The 17,690-nt window shown below is 43.7% G+C and overlaps 1 protein-coding gene across 8 annotated transcripts in view; it reads left to right on the plus strand.

The window, feature by feature from the left end:
- The window catches only part of TSNARE1 (t-SNARE domain containing 1), a 500,311-nt gene that overhangs the window by 26,495 nt on the left and 456,126 nt on the right, over nt 1-17,690 (plus strand). Inside the window, exon 1 of one of the 8 annotated variants that reach the window (XM_087739942.1) lies at nt 15,320-15,421. The exons of the other annotated variants lie outside the window; for them this stretch is intronic. The gene's annotated coding sequence lies outside the window, so the exon portion shown is untranslated. Of the gene's footprint in view, nt 1-15,319; nt 15,422-17,690 lie in introns of those variants that run through there. 8 annotated transcript variants of the gene reach the window in all.

Here is a 17,690-nt window from a genome sequence, read left to right on the forward strand (position 1 = left end):
GCAAAGTAGCACCTCTGTGAGGTCAGGGTGACTGTCTTTGTTTTACAGATCTGAGTTGTTTTGTGGCAAGTGTCTATGGGGATGGTCCAAAGTTAGAAGAGAAAGTAGGATGCAATTCAGCCTGTCCTGTTAGACTGAGCTTCTTCATATTTTCCTGTTCTCTCCTTTGGCCTCAGCATGAAACTCCCAACTGGAGTTTGGACCTTGAAGGGCCCACTGAAGTCAGTGACACAGTGCTGTCTGTCAGTTGTCTGCTGATTCAGCTGGACAGGTTGCTGGGCCTCTTGTCTAGACCATGCTTTTGCCAAGAAAGGTTGGACCAGATGATCCTTGAAGTCCCTTCCAACCTGGTATACTATGATTATATGATGAGATACAATGCAGACCTCCATTGTTTCTTCCAACAAAACCACATAAGGAGTTTCTCCTTTACTTGAGAAACTGTGTTTTCATTGGATGATAGTGTTCAGAAGGGAAGAAGTGAACTCCACATTTCTTATCTCCTGTAGCATTTGCAAAAAGGCTGAAAGCTTAAGTCTAGCCAGCTCAGGGCAGCAATCCTTTGCACTTTGCTGGTGGGAAATCCTGGCTACCAAGGCTTCTGTGCTAAAAGGAGTGAGCCAGCTGGGAGATGAGAGAGAACTCCAGACTGTTCTTCTGTGGTGGTTATGTATGGCTTTGCCGAGGAGGAGGTTCTTGTCACGCTGGGTGCTACTATTGATGGCACTAATGCAAATCTCATGTGCTTCATCATAGGATGTCCTGGGCCTCTGAAGATGAGTATGCTCACACGTCAGGGGTGAGGAAGGCTCTTGCATACCTAGACTTGCTCTCTCGTTGCTCTTTTCCCTGAATGCCCAAATTAGCTCCTTTTTCTGTTGAGATGTTGTTTGTAAACTTTTCTGTTACCTTCTGCTGACTTCAATTTACCAGTGACCTTTCTTGCAGCCTGAATACAGTGTTCTTGGTACTGAGAGCCATATAAACTGTCTTAAATTATACCTCTCGCCCTCCATCCATCTCAGTTTGGTTTTGCAGGAGGATCGTGCATTATCACTTGGAGTTTGCTTTCAGAATTGAGGATGGCAATAAATAAATGCTGGTGGTAGAAATTGGAGAACATGGACTGCTTTAGCTAGCTCAATGTATGGAAAAGAAAGAAGAACGGATTTTTAATTTTTTTTTCTTCATGTATGCTTTGGATAGACCTCTGTGTCTTCTTCAACCTATGTTTTGTGGGACTGTAGGCAAAGATGCTCATGTCAGCTGATTTTCCCATCTCACAACTGGAAATGCCAATTAGGGTCATTGCAATAAAGGCAGCTGTGACTTGGTTAGAAACTGGACTAATGCAGACTCTGCCACCTGTGCTTGCCTTTGCATGCTTCCCCTGCACCTGGAATTGTTTCCATCTCCATGAAATGACTTTTGATTGGAAACCTACAGGTGTGTTGCTGTATTTTTCTTAGTAATCTCTCGCACTCCCTTAATTTTTACGCTGCAGTTTAGTGGAAGGGCTGTTGAGATCCAGCTGTGTTGGCATTCATCAATTTTGCTCTGACTTGACTGCAAACACGACTGTGTGTTAGATGGCAAAATCTTTAAAACAGAAAAGCAAATTCATGCAATGAATAATGTAGATCTAGTTTTTGGAGTAAAGTGACAAAAATCCAGTCATTGTTTTAACTGAAGTACACTTTTCTGTTAGTCCCCTGCTCTACTTAATTATGGTTCCAATTTCTTGATCAAATAGGAGAGTAACGTGGGTAGATGCATTTGTCAGGGCATGACAGGTTTATGTTGGAAACACACTGTGTAGTTTGCTGGTTGGACACTGCATTTTTGGGGAGCAAGAACATAGTATTCAGGCCTCTGGTTGTGGGACACCTGCTTCTCACGCGTGGTTCTTGGGCAGCAATATACTGATACTCTGGTGTTTGCCAGACTATGTATACTTGAGGAAACCCAAGTGGCTGAAGTGACTTTAGGGCTGGAGCAGTAGTGGTTGGCTACATTACCGTTGACTACACCACCAAGATTGGCCTTGCTGTTGGTGGGGACACCAACCAGGATGTCAGAAAAGAAATGTCTAAAATATAAGCCTCAGAAGGAGGATCTCTATCTGCTCTCCACGCTCCATCTGCTGAAGAGCAAGTAGAAGGCTCCTATAGATGTGCCTTTCATCTCCTGACACATCTTCTACCGCTTGCCATCTCTAGTTGCTACTCCCACCACAAGAGAAATCATAACTCTGGCTGGTTGTCCATTTGTTTACTCCTAGGTAATCCACATGCTGGGTAGTTGCTGCAAGTGTTGGGTTGTCGTCTCCTTCTCCACACTGGTGTTCACTTATCTTTCTTTCCTTGATTCAGCCCTTAATATTTCACTTAATTTTCGGGGTGGTAATTACATTTTAGGATTCTTTTTTTTTTTTCTTTTTTCTTTTTTCTCCAATTTGATTGAAGCTGGCCAACAGCTTCGAGTTACAGGAGCAGCTGAAAGGGCAGGAGAATGGGACTAGTAAATGGAAAAGTCAGTGTAGACCACTGATGGTTCTTGTATTGCTGTAATTTTTTGTGGTGATCATCACCACATTGCTGGGAAAGGCTGAGAAAGTGGCATCTGTCATTCCATGACCATGGGAGGCTGGCCATTTTGTTTGCAAATATGGGAAAACTGTAGGATGAGTGTCTGGAGGCAGTGCCACGGTAACAAGTAGTAAAGACTTCTCTATCTGCTCCAGAGGATCTCCCGGTGGGGAATGTCAAGAAATGCATCTCCTGTGACTTCTGCATCTCTTGTGTCAGAGCATCTCTGTTGACTTTTGGTAGCCTATTTGTGGAAGTATTCGGGGAACATATTCTCCTACATATTCTCCCATCTGTCTTTTTCCCAAATTCACTGGCCTTGGTGTATGCTTAAGAATAGACTTGCTTTCTGCGTTATGTTGAGAAGGCAGTTAAGAATTTATTTTTTGACCTTCCTGTGTTTAGATGATAATATTTTTAGTATCTTATATGATGGCTGTTTCTGAGTCGATTTGTAGTTTGGACTTTTTTTTCCCATTTAAATGCAGAGGGGAAAACTTGATCAACGTCTTAATTCGAAAGATATTTTGAGGTGTTTTGTCACCTGGACCAGGTTGCGTGAGAGCCCTTTTCGTGGTGCTTTACCCTTTTATGTTGTTTATAAAAGACTTTTTCAAGAATGGGTGAACTGGGCTTGTGGCATTTACTAGTCCACAAGAATGTACAGTCGTTTGGCTGTACAGACCCTGAATAAGCATGCAAAAAGGGAGCCCAAAATATCACCCTTCCCCTAGCCCCAGAAACATGTGAAATGGGGAGGAAGAGATTGTTTCTCCATGTAAACCTTTTTTTTTTTTTTTTAATTATTTAATTGGCTTCCCCACAGTATCGGTGATTAGATGGGCTTTTTCTTCTATTTGCCACTTATCCCATCTTAAGCTTGCTGGCAGATAACTAAGGACGGTCTTGTCTTTGCTGACCAATGCTGTAGGGATAATACAGGCAAGAGGATCTCGAATGATCTGAAGACCGTAAGGTATGGCAAAAGCTTCTTATAAAATTATATTATAAAATTATATCTATTTGGGATGTGGTGTATCTCTTGTATGCAGTGTAATTGGACCACGTTCAGCTGCATGACTTTTGACATGGGTTGGCATCTGGATCTCTGAAGGCTTAATGGTGCCTTTAATTATAAATAGTCTAGGAATTGCCTATTGAGACACAGGGTTCATTGAGCTCAAGAATCTCTGTTTTGGATGGTGACCAGTAATAATGTGCTCAAAGGAAGAGAAAGTAATGCCCTGATAGGCAAATGCAGTGATAATTTCTTCCTGGGTTTCTCCTGATGGTTAATCATTAAGGCTGGATTAAGCATTCATGTTACAATTTAGGTATGACAACTTTGGCTGGTCTTGTTATGCACTTCCCTGTGCCTTTGGATGCTTGAGTTCTTGGCCTCTACAACCTGTGCTACAGTTCAATTACTCAAAGAAAATTCCCTTATCTTTTGAGAATTTCCTGACTTTCCATTTTTTGTGGGAGATTTCCTGTTTTTTCTGGTATGTGGTAGGAAGCACGGAGGTTCCAGATGTCTGCTCTAAACTGTTCCTTATTGAGTTCATTTCTGCTGTGTTTGGTGTCAGTCTCCTTTCTAAATCAAACTCACTCCTTCAGTGTGTCTCCTTCCTGCTCCCCCATTGCCATGGAGCAAGGAGCATTTTTACTGCTCATCTCTCTTTACTTTTGTGAGCTCCTTCTCTATTGAAAAGAACAAGATCCAAATGACACTGCACCACTAATTTTTACCTTATAATTTTCATACAATCGTTAAGGTTGGAAAAGACCCTTAAGATCATCGAGTCCAACCATTAACCCAGCACTGCCAAGCCCACCACTAAACCATGTCCTCGAGCACCACGTCTACCCTTCTTTTAAATACCTCCAGGGATGGGGACTCAACCACTTCCCTGGGCAGCCTGTGCCAGTGCCTGACTGCCCTTCTGGTGAAGAAGTTTTTTCTAATATCCAACCTAAACATTTCCTTCCTTATAACATAGTGAGATTGGGTTTAATAATGGGTTAATGACCATAATGCCATTATGATAATCTCTATATTATTCTGTCTTTTTTCCTGTGCATCCTATTGCATTCCTGGGAGTAGTAGCCTTGGGCAAAGTTACTTCTTGAGGTGCCAGTGGTGTCATCCAGTTCCTTTTTGTTGGCTTAAGTTTGTGTCAGGAGTGTGCGTGTTGTAACACTTTCTCTCCGTCATCACTTTGCATTTATTGAGCCTGGTGTAGCTACTTCTAAGACATATCAAAGCAAATTTCCTGAATGCTTTACATAAGAGGAAAAATCAGCTTGCATGTTCAAGGAGGCAGTGGATTGGGATTTGGGACCCACGAGCTGCTGTGAGGGTCTTGATGTGTTGTCCCTTTTGCTCATCAGTTGACGTCCCCTGTGATCCTAGATGGGTTGTCTTCTCTTCTGTGGTCAGGCCCAGGTAGTGATGACTACCGAGGGACTTGAAGTTACTGGAGACCCGTGACTCCTTCCATGGTCAGTGGAGCTCCTTTGAAGAGGCTTCCGTCTCCCTCCCTTGACTGTAGAGAAGCCAAACTGGGTTCCTAGACACAACGCTGGTTACGTGAGTGAGCTTGGCCACAGAATGGCTTTTTCATCTCTCCCTTTTTCTCCTCTCCCTTTTTCTTAACACGTTCAAGGAATTTAAATTGAAATCATGTTAGTGTTTACTGCTTTCGGATCTGCTTACTCAGCACTCTGGCTGCTCTTCCTACCTCTGCAAGCCTCTTCCTTGCACATACCAATCCTTTGAACGATCGGAAAATCTTTGACAACGCATTTAATTAGCTGTGTTATGGTCTCGCTGCCTGGACCTGGCAATATTTGTGATTCTGCTTATGTTTGCTTCCTCCTAAGCTGAAGCTGTGGCCGGAGAAAAGACGATTGGGATTCCTGGTCGAAGCTCACTGGTCATGAATGTGGGACCTGGGGTCCCTCTGAGCTTGTGCATCACCCATGGAGCTGTTTTGAGCTTTCATCTCTGCTACTGATGATGGTTTGTCCACATTAGAGAAACTCAGTGGAAAATTTTCTGCCGTTGGTAGCATTAAAATTGAGCCAGCAACGTTAACTGCATTCAAAGTTATGACTTGGAGCAGGCTACCATCATTTTAAGCCCTATGTGTTTAATTCATTTGCAGAAAGCATCTTGTTGGTACAGTAATTCCTAAGCCAGATCCCGGCTAGAAGTTGCAACACCAACCGTTAAAGTCATCTTTCCACTTCGGGACAAACGTGGTCATTTGAAGGATCCTCACGTTTCTTTGGTGTCTTTCACTTCAATCTGGGAGCACTTTTTTTATCCAGCCTCCTGGCATCTTTGCGAGGAAGGGAGGTATTGAGAGAGGATAATTTATAGGACTTCATGGCATCATGCCATTTTGTTACAGTGCAATTGCACTTGAAATATTCAATAGAACATCGTTCTTGAGTTAATGGGGAAGATTGTTGTTGGATTATGTCCCATGTGATTATTTTTTTTTTTTTGCAAAGTTTTCTTGCTGCATATGAGATAAATAAGTGATTATATCTGTGTTCTTAATAGCTGGTATCAGAAGTGAAGTGCTTCAATTAAAATATTTCTAGATTTTTTTTTTTTCCCAAATAAGACCATTTTATTAGCTTACGGCCTTACGTTTTTTTCCCGTCTTTAAATAATCCTAAAATCCGAATACAAATTGTTTCCCTCTGCCCACGCTCTGGATAAAACATCTATTTCCAAAAATAGCAGAATGATATTACATTTTATTTGTTGTAAGAAGAAAAATAGCAAGTTGGAGGTGAACAGCAGAGTGAAAGTTCTTTGAGAAGATAGGAATTGCTTTTTCTGTTTTCTTTTTTTTTTTTTTTATTTATTGTTGTTGTCAAATCTGCACCAGATGTGACTGTGACTTGGTGATGGTGTGCAGGTGTTGCAGCGATTACTGGGCTGGTGGAGGGACAACAGAGCAAGGGCTGTAAGAGCACGAATAGAGTATTTCTGCATTTCAGGAGGCTACAGAGTTCATTTCCCCATCAAAGCAGTGCTGAGAGAAATGAAAGCTGTTAAGAGGACCATTTTTGATGATTTTCAAAATCGATTTGGAAAAAAATCAGAATTCCCTCCATCCAGCCTAGGTAAAATAAAAGTAATTCAAGGTAGCTTGAATATCTTTTTCTCAGATTTTCAGCAGATGTTCTGTTTTAAAACCTGATGATTTTTGTGGTTATTTGGAGATGTACGTACAGTACCTCCTGCCCTGATAACTGACTGGAGGAGCTCAGTTTTATTATGGGCAGCGCTTTCTTGTTCAGCATGGTAAGGGTACTGAGGGAGCTGGCGGAGGTGCTCACCAAGCCACTTTCTATCATCCATCAGCCATCCTGGTCAACCGGGGGGGTCCCAGTTGACTGGAGGTTAGCAAATGTGACACCATCTACAAGAAGGGCCAGAAGGAGGATCCGGGGAGCTACAGGCCTGTCAGCCTGACCTCAGTACTGGGGAAGGTTATGGAGCAGATCACCTTGAGTGCCATCACGTGGCACATGCAGGACAACCAGGTGATCAGGCTGAGTCAGCATGGGTTTATGAAAGTCAGGTCCTGCTTGACTAACCTGATCTCCTTCTATGACAAGGTGACCCACTTATTGGATGAGGGAAAGCCTGTGAATGTTTTTTACCTGGACTTTAGTAAGGCCTTTGACACTGTTTCCCACAGCATTCTCCTGGAGAAGCTGGATGCTCGTGGCTTGGATGGGCGTACTTTTTGGTGGGTAAAAACCTGTCTGGATGGTCAGGCTCCAACAGTTGTGGTGAATGAAGTTAAACCCATTTGGTGGCCTGTCACAAGTGGTGTTCCCCAGGGCTCAGTATTGGGGCTAGTTCTGTTTAATATCTTTATCAATGATCTGGACGAGGGGATTGAGTGCACCCTCAATAAGTTTGCAGACAACACCAAGTTGGGTGGAAGCGTTGATCTGCTGGAGGGTAGGAAGGCCCTACAGAGGGACCTGGACAGGCTGGATCGGTGGGCCGGGGCCAACTGTATGATGTTCAGCATGGCTCAGTGCTGGGTCCTGCATTTGGGTCACAACAATCCCATGCAACGCTACAGGCTGGGGGAGGAGTGGCTGGAGAGCTGCCTGGCTGAAAAGGACCTGGGGGTGTTAGTCAACAGCCACCTGAACATGAGCCAGCAGTGTGCTCAAGTGGCCAAGAGGGCCAATGGCATCCTGGCTGGTATCAGGAATAGTGTGGCCAGTAGGACCAGGGAGGTGAGAGTGCCCCTGTACTGGGCACTGGTGAGGCTGCACCTTGAGTACTGTGTTCAGTGTTGGGCCCCTCACCACAAGAAGGACATGGAGGTGCTGGAGCGTGGCCAGAGGAGGGCAATGACGCTGGTGAAGGGTCTGGAGCACAAGTCTTATGAGGAGCGGCTGAGGGAGCTGGGGTTGTTTAGTCTGGAGAAGACGAGGCTGAGGGGAGACGTTATTGCTCTCTACAACTACCTGAAAGGGGGTTATAGTGAGGTGAGTGTTGGTCTCTTCTCCCAAGTAACAAGCAGTAGGACAAGAGGAAACGGCCTCAAGCTGCGCCAGGGGAAGTTTAGGTTGGATATTAGGAAAAACTTCTTCACGGAAAGGGTAGTCAGGCACTGGCACAGGCTGCCCAGGGAAGTGGTTGAGTCTCCATCCCTGGAGGGATTTAAAAGACGTGTAGATGTGGAGCTTAGGGACATGGTTTAGTGGTGGACTTGGCCGTGTTAGGTTAACGATTGGACTTGATGATCTTAAAGGTCTTCTCCAACATAAATGATTCTATGATCCTATGGTGTTCCTCGGTCTAATTTCTGGGGAAGTAAGTACTCTCCGTAGTCAAAAAAGGGATGCTGGAATAGATAAAGTGTTCCCATATGGTAATACTTGCTCTCAAAGTTATGAGGAACCTTTGATCAGTCCTCTGCCTGATTATCTTAATATCACGAAGGCTGATAATGTAAATGGAGATTTCAAGCTTGACCTGATTCATAAATAGGATAAGTTAAAATGATGAACGTGATTGAGTTATTTGCTGCAGCTGCTTCCAGGGCTGGATTGATTTGAATTTCTGCTGACAAGGCGTTTGAGACCGCTGGGAAGGACGTCCCTGAGCTTATTAACAGAGTGCCAAGGAAGGAGGAGCGCTGGGAGCGGATTAAGATGCGAAGGGTGGGTAGATGGTGGTGTGCTGGCTGAACTCTGAAGCCTTGGTCTAGTTAGTGAGGTCTTCTGCAATAATTTGGTTTGCTTGTAGCAAAATAGTTCAATTAATATAATAGTTTTTCAGGGATGATGTGTTCCTGATAGCTGCCGCTGTAGTCGATGCATCTCAGTATCTGTTTCTTTTTTTGCATGGTACCGCGGGCTCAGGATTGTTGCTGGTATTTACAGGAAAAAAATTGGTGTGGGCACTTAGGCAAATACTGATTTATTGATAAAGGCTTCTGTTTGTGTTACTTGTATGTGCTGACAAAATTTCCCTTGGCAAAGGATTCCCTAGTCCACGGCGGGATTTTGTCTCAAACCCAGACATAGTGAAATGCTCATCTGTGATGTGCGGGACTTGAGCTGGATCCGTGCTTCGGAATCTCTCTCCTCCAGCATCTCAGTTGTGTATCTGAACATGGGGCTCAAATTGGTTTTCCTTGTCTTGTCTTAAGACTGCACCTACATATAACTTCCATCATAGTTTAAATCGGGTCTAAAAGCTTTGACATCACAGAAATTCATCGCTGTGAACCTGCCTGGAGGAGATCTTCCCTGCTGGCCCTTAGTGTTGATGAAGAAGGAGCACCTCAGCAGGGATAGCTATTCTAAGTAGGATAGAGGGTGCTGTCTTGTATTCCTACAGGTACACATCTGCTTTGCATGGTTTTATGCTTTTCCATTTCTTGTGACTCCAGACCCAGTTCTGTTTTCATCCTGTCTTGGTTACCCTATTTTCCATGTAAAGCAGATGCTCCACTGATCCACTGAACTGAAGACTCCTGCGTCATCAACCAGATTTCCTTCAGCTGTATACACAGCATGTCCGTAATGATCCCTTGAAAACAGGGATTGTAGCTAGAGGGGGAGAAGAGTCTTTCCATGATAGACACAAGGTCCTGACCTTTTTTCCTGACTGGCATTGGTGGTGATGCCGTTGGTGATCTGACAGTCTTTGAAAATCATCTCCCTGGTCTGATGAGACCTTGTAGCTAACATCTAGGTCTGTGTATATGGGATGATACCAGTGAAAATGTTTATTTTGTCACAAGTACAGCAGTGTAGAGTGTGGAAAAGTAATATATATATATTTAGAGTATATATAAATGTATATATTATGCATTTGTAGAAATATTTTTTATATATATATAAATATAAACAATATAGAATACTGGTTTTTTTTGCATTGAGAAGTTAAAGTAGCAACAGGAGAGAATTGCCTGAAATAGAGCAGCACTAAATCGAATTGATTTTTGCCATTTCCTACCCATTATAAGCCCAATTTAACTCTCTCAGTTCCAGCCTTTTCTCTGAACCAGCCACTGAGCGCTGGACCCCCGATGAGCAAGTTCTGCGCGAGAGTTAATTATTGCGGCTCAGTTAGGTACCAGTGTGAGAGGCTTTGGAGAGAGAGGCAAACATACCCGGAAAACCTTACAAAAAGAAAGGCCCAAAGGATTTAGCTTTCTGGTTTATTGGTTCTGCTGTATATTCTTGTAAAAATAGCATCTCCCGTTGTCAGTTTGCAAAGGTAAAGATGGTCCATTTCTGGACTGGAGTACAGGGTATGCCAGCTTTTGGCTGTCTGTTCACATCTGAGCAGGGGCTCAAAACATGTCATTTGCTGCTCTTTATTTTTGTCATCATTAATATTATTGCATTCTCAGTTTGTCCTTTAAATAACACAGTTATATATCTGTCTTGACATTAACCTCGTATAGGCATGTGTCCACAGAATTGCAGTGTTTTCTCTGTACGTATTCATCCCTATCCATATATCTTATCTACCAACTCTGCTTTACTTAACCTGCAAAGAATTAAAGCACCTAATGGCTGGAAGCTTTGGCAGTATGAATTAAAAGCCTTTTATAAATCAGTGTTCAGTAGTTTTCAGCGCACTGTGTAAAGGTAAATAGCTACTCCGTCTCCCCCTCCTGCTGCTTCATGGCTATGTCCTTGTGTTAAGTCCTCGGCAAACCTCCTTCTTACTGTGTTTCCTCTGTAAATCCTGCAGGTTGTAACGGGCTCCTAAATCTTGCAATTTGGTATAGAAAATATCTTCTGTATTTACTTGTTTGTTACTTTTAAGAGAGTAATTTGTATTTGACCAGCTTTGCACAGCTCTCCGTTATATATATCTTTTTTATTCTTCGCACAGCTCCCTATATATACATGTATATATATATGGTTTAGTGGTGGACTTGGCAGTGATAGGTTAATGGTTGGACTCGATGATCTTAAGCGTCTTTTCCAACCTTAACGATTCTATGATATATATATATATATATTTTTTTTTTTTTAATCTAAAAAGCTTGTCCCATGCTAGGTAAACTTCCTCAAGCTGTTGTGAAGTGGTGCCTCATTTTTATCGGAGAGTCAGGATTTAGATGCACAGTCAACGTACCCCGCAGTTTAACGCACTGCTGCAGAGGCAAGGCGATAACTGTTCCCATTTCTACTCCTCACTTGTACGGCTCATGCAATCATCTAATCATCTTTAACTTCTCACACATCCAAGCAATCCTGGTGTTCGCTAATCCAGCAACCCCGGCACAGCTGATGTGCGCTGATTTGCAAGGTTGAGGTTTACCTGGTTCTTTAGCTTTGGGAGGGGGACGTTACTGCATCCACACTTCTACAGGCTTCTGAATTACAGCCCCATTTATTATTTTTTTTCTCCCCATCTCTTTCCAGGACTGCTGCTTTTTCTAAGACTTTAAAAAAAAAAAATAGTGAATTTCTTCCTATTCAAAAATCAGAGCAGTGTCTGGTGCTGGGAAGGCCTTTTACAAATGCTGTGCAGCGCTGCTGCTGGGAACAGCCTCCCATAGCAACCTTCAGCTTGAAAGCTAAAATCACGTCAAACCATATGACAGCTTTATTATTAGATTGGCATGTGAACCCTTCGGAAGCAGTCTAGGTGGCAGCGAAAATGTTCCCCTAGATTCTGTCTTTAGTTTGTGGTTTTTTTTTTTTTTTTATTATTATTATCTGTTTTGTGGGGTTTTGTATCACTTTGAGTTTTGGTTTTATTTATTTATTTATTTATTTATTTCTTAAAAATTTTCTTTCACAGGTAGTACAAATGTTAGAAAGGTGAGAGACACCATTCTAGGTAAGGTAGATCATCTCTGCCATGAGGTAGGACACATGATTGTGACCATCCCTGCAGCAATTTGAAGTCCTCTGCTGCTTCTCGTGGACAAGACGGAGCCCTTGCTGGAAAACTGTGGCAGCAGTGGAGTTGGGCTCAGGTTGTGCTTTTTTGGAATTTGTGTTTATTGCAGTAGTGCTGAGGAGCTCCAAAGAGTTGGGGTCCTTCTCACCCAAAGACTGAGCAAATGCATGGCAAGAGCTTGAAGGGAACGCGTTTGCCATCAGCACAGCATCTGTCTGGTAGTGAGCAGGTAGCTTTTGAAGACATGAAGATGGATGGTGCGACATGCTGTGTGTGGTATCTTGGGCTTTTGCCTGCCATCCTTGGATAGTGGGTACTGTGCACATGGTCAGTCAAGGGGTCTGGCACTGTAGGTTGAAGTCTGTCTAAACCAATCGTTGGTGGCTATTGTGGTCTCACCATCCCTAAGAAGATTTAAGTTGGCCAACTTGAGTGTTTTTTGTGTTAGGAAGTTACAGTTTCATCAGCCTGAGCTTCGCGGTGCTGATGAGCTTGGCCCCAGGTGGGTCTGGAGTATGCTTCTGAGTTTTGCTAAGGTAGCCTCTCCCTTTGCTTTCACGGTGGAGGTTATTCTGGCCCTGACCCATCAGCACTCAACATAAATCAAGACTGCACTGACGCGTGCCATTCCTGTTGTCCAGCCTCTCTGCAGACTCGTGTCACACCTCCATGCTGGTTATTGGCTTTCTTCCTCAAAGCTTCTTTTGATGAAGGGAGGACTTGAAGGGTGGATGAAGGTCACGGAGAGCCAGGGGGGACATCTGAGAGCACTTGTGGGACTAAACTAGGACATTCCTGATCCAGTCTGAGATAAGGCTGGTGATGGGGGAGTTTGCCTCCTGGGCTTTTTGTTGAGCTTGGCATTACTGACCTGATGGGCTCTACCTCCCCACCAGAAAACCAATTGCAAAACAGCTGCTTGCAGTCTTCACCCACCCATGGGGACACATGTGGTTCACTCTGAGCTGGTGGCTGCTGGGGCTTCTCTGGCTGCAAGGATGAGAGAGAGACAAAATGCCTCAACCTGTTGATGGTACCAACTTACATGATCCCCCTTGATCATATTTCACTGGTGCAGAGATAGTCCCATTTATACTCGTGAGCCACCAAGTCCATGCGAGGAGCAGCATCCCTCCTGCTTGCTACCCAAGCTCCAGATTTCTCTTACCAAGCTTTTCTGGGGAGGAGGAAAGCTTGGCGAGTTATTTTTGGGTGGAGGAGAGGGGGTAGCTTTCTGTGCTGGCGTAAGGAAGGAGATAGCTGGACTCAGACCCCGGGAAAGCTATGGTGACGGAGGAAAGGTTTTGGAGCCCATGTGAGGAGCTGCCTCGCTTTATCTATGGCTCCCTCCAAAAGCTTTTCAAGCTTTTCTAACAGGCTTTGTGAGTGTCTCCGTCCTCTTTTTAAATCCTGTTCCTCTCCATCCCTTTGCACTTTATAGAGAAGCAAGAAATGACTCATTACACAGCCTACGAGCAAACTTCAATGAATAAATGCATTTAAGAAGAAAAGAAAAAAGAAAACAGAGTTCTCCTGTCTGGGGCAGAGTGATGCTTTTGCTGTCTTGAACTCTGAAAGAATAAGTTAGGCTGCTTCTTTTTATTAGCTTTTAATTAACCGAGTTACACGAAATATTTTAGTGCTCTTGTTGAGACTAATAGGACTTTGTTGGGACTAGAGCTGTGGGTTTGGGCTTTTTTTGGTTGTTTGCTTTTAATTTGCTTGAAACATCAAGAGCAAAATTTGCAGATCTCCCAGCTACTTCCCTTCTTTCCTCTTCAAATCTCCTTGATGCTGGCAACATCCCACTGGGAAGAGGAGCCTTTCAGTGCCCTGCGGTGCTTTCTGGGCATCCTTGGCACTAATCGTAGCGAAACGGTGTCTTCTGAGGCACCTGCGGTGTCTTGGAGGTTGACGGGAGCTTATTGCCTTTCGGAGGAGCTGTGCTTTTCTGCCAAATCCCTGAAATAAATAGGTTTATTTAGCTTTCTTCCTTTGCTGCTCTGAAGGAACCTTGGTGACATTTTTCACTTTTCCCCCAATAATAAAATAACCACACATGGCTGCAGTTTTAAAAATAGACATCGTGCATCCCCTCTCTTGCTTCTGCATCTTCTCTTCTGGTTGAGATCTCTCTGCCTGGGACTCCTGAACAGAGAGGGATGACAGTGTGCATATATATTTATAATTCATGCAGTGCATGAATTGTATGTAAATTACAGACTTTTATAAATTTTGTAAATAAATATATATATATTTATGTAAGTCTTGCAGTGCATTAATTTTGCAGTTCATAGGAACAGTAGGGTCAGAGGGCTGGGACTGGTGGTAATAACTGGGAATTGCACTTGGTTTTATTTAAAAACCTCCTTGTTTTGAAGGTTCTCCTTGAATTTGAAAGCTCGTTAGTGCTCTGCTGCTTCTCCATAAGCTCCAAGTCTCTTCTCTTTGTTTAAATACAGGAAAGCAATGTTTTCAAAGGGAGGGAAGAGGGTGAGAAAGAAGTGTGGGTGCTCCTCTGAGATTGAGCCGATCCATTTTTATCTTGTTATATATCATTTTTACTTAATGCTGTTATATTATTTCAGCTGTGCTTGGTTTGCAGATTCGATGCAGATATGAAGTTGCTATAACAACATGATGATTCATATAATGGTAGCAACAATCTGCCGGGATTTATTTTTTTTATCATGACGACTTAGATGTTTTTGGTGGGGATTTCTGTCTATTTTCAGAGAGACCGTGCCATTAGCTTTCTGCAGTGATTTGCTTTGGATTACCTGGACTCAAGGTAGCAACACCTGTACTTGTGTAACAGACTCAGAGATCTCAAAGCACTTTGCAAAGGTCAGTACTGTTGTGCCAGATTTAGGATGGGCGATGAAGGCAGGGGGATGCGGGACTGGCCCAGACACCTCCAGCGTGTCAGGTGTGCAACCACAGCGTCTGGCACCTTGTACCTCTGCTTAGGTGGTTCTCAAACTCCTTCCTTCCTGCAGAGGTCCAACGGATAAACTGATTATTTCTGAATTCCTCCGGATCCATGTCCTTTAAAAAACAGAGAGGCACAAGTTAAGAGCTCTTGAATTTCTCCTGGAAAAATATTCTTAAGATCTCTGTTACCACCTAGAGGTCCTCTGAAGTCACTGGGGAGTTACAGGGTAGATCTAGAGGATTTGATGAATAAATCAGTTCCTTTCTAAAAAAAAAAGAAAATTACTTTTTAAATTGCAGGCTGTGATAACAAAAATGCTTTTTTTGGGTCTTTTAATAGAAAAACTGCCCAGAATTAGGGACGACTGATTTTTCTGTGGAAGATGGCGGGTTATACAGAAATATCTACTTCATACCAATTATAAGCTGCTTCTCCTTTGCAAAGAGCAGTCGTGATGGGAAATGTTTCAAGGTACTTCCAGACACTTTGTCAGCTTCTCAGTTCAAATCTGAAACTTAAGCAATGGAAATAAATGCTTTCAGCGTCCTGAAGCCTCACGCCGAGAGCTGTCTCCTCTTCTCTCTCTTTTCTGCCCTAACCTTGAGAATTTCAGATAACACATCTGCAAATGGAGTAATGTGCCCTGGCACCTTTCTTGGAGTTTTGGGTTGTACCGGTCTTAAAGATGAGATTATTTTTTTTTCCCAAATGAAACCTCTTGTTTTCCTGCTAACAAATTTAGGATTACTTGATGGATGTGATTTCCCGCCCCCCCACCCCGTAGAGCTGTAGCAGGGCTCGATGCCTTTTGGAAAAGTGCTTTTCCTCCTTGCAAAGTCCTGTGCTGATCTGAAAACCATCCGGAGGTGGGAATGTGCTTTTGTCCAGCCTGCCTGTTGAGCTGGCGTCTCTTTATCTTGCCCAACAACTGGAATGCCGTTGATCCTGTAAAAAGGTCTGGGCTTTCTGTCCTGCCTAGTTGTGTTAAATTGCATTTGTGTCCTAGAGTGAGTGACGGGGAGAGGATATTGAAGCCTTATATGCATTTTTAAATTCATAAATGCCATCAGTGGAGTCTAAAGCATCAGATAACTGACTCTAAAGGCCTTGCTGAAATGCACTGATGTCTTTATGTCTATGAGAGTTGCCTTCCCCTGCACTGAATCTCCAGATCCTACATGTGTTGCTGTCAGCTGTATTAGGGGTAAGGAGGAATCATAACCGAGAAAACAGCCGGTGTTGGAAATGTGCCATGGGGGCTGTACTATCTGTACACCGTCAAGTGAATTTTGCAGTTTTGCAGGGGGTCATGTTCTGACGCTTGGTGTTGCTGCTGTGGTAGGACTTTTGTTGCAGAGCCAAAAGCTGTTTTCAGATCTGTCCCTGCTGCTTCAGAGGAAACATCTTCTCCTGGTGCTTCGGTGCATGTGCCTTACCAATCCCTCCTCCACTTTCTCAACAATTGGATATTTGGGCACCGCAGTAAAACTGGAGGCAATGGAAAACATATGCCAGTAAATTACAACATCTTCTAGAGATGCATTCCAGAAGTTTAAAGCTCATGAAGCGGGCAAACCACCATAGTATAGGAGATATTGCAGGCATCACTAATGGATGTTGCCATCACTTTGTTCCTAGGCATAGCTTTTATCTCTTGACCACGTTGATCATTCTGACCTGATCCCACGCAGCCTCTTCCGTGCAGCAAATCGCAGATTTCTGTTCCCATTGATGGCTCCTTGGATGCTGTCGTGGTTTAACCCCAGCCAGCAACTAAGCACCACGCAGCTGCTTGCTCACTCCCCTCCGCTGGGATGGGGGAGAGAACTGGAAGAGTGAAATTGAGAAAACTCGTGGGTTGAGATAAAGACAGTTTAATAGGTAAAGCAAAAGCCGTGCACGCAAGCAAAGGAAAACAAGGAATTCATTCACTCCTTCCCATTGGCAGGCAGGTGTTCAGCCATCTCCAGGAAAGCAGGGCTCCATCACACATGACGGTTACTGGGGAAGACAAATGCCATCACTCCTAATGTGCCCCCATTCCTTCTTCTTCCCCCAGCTTTATATACTGAGCATGACGTTATATGGTATGGAATAGCCGTTTGGTCAGCTGGGGTCAGCTGTCCTGGCTGTGCCCCCTCCCAGCTTCTTGTGCACCTGGCAGAGCATGGGAAGCTGAAAAGTCCTTGACTTGTGTAAGCACTGCTTAGCAACAACTAAAACATCAGTGTGTTATCAACATTATTCTCATACTAAATCCAAAACACAGCACTATACCAGCTACTAAGAAGAAAATTAACTCTATCCCAGCTGAAACCAGGACAGATGCTCTCTTGGATGCTGCGATGAAGCAGAGGAAACCTGTTCATCACAGCCGCGACAGTCCTGCAATTTTAACTTCTGGTTCTTAGTACTCTTGCTGCTTCTTGCCTTGCCTGTGTTTTCTCATGGGCACATTACAGAGCTGTGCCAGTGGTGGTTAGTGTCATACTGGTGGCCGGGGACAGAAGACAGTGTCTCACCCAGCTACTTGGGTGCACGTGTGGATTTCTGTGATGGGTACAAGATGACTCTTCCTCTGAGTCATGCAATTCCTATTTCCTTCTATAGGCTGGTAAAATCAGTCGGGGGACAGGGAGGGAAGAAATGGAAAGTGTCTCAGTGTTTCAGCAACCACTCCTCCGTGGCGGTTATTTTAGCAGCAGTTTGCATCTCAATTTCAGCCCCAAATTATGCATCA

The sequence above is a fragment of the Nipponia nippon genome, unplaced genomic scaffold (assembly GCF_047370975.1).
Source record: "Nipponia nippon isolate SJK-2023a ecotype South Korea unplaced genomic scaffold, ASM4737097v1 scaffold_1, whole genome shotgun sequence".
NCBI classification, from domain to species: domain Eukaryota; kingdom Metazoa; phylum Chordata; class Aves; order Pelecaniformes; family Threskiornithidae; genus Nipponia; species Nipponia nippon.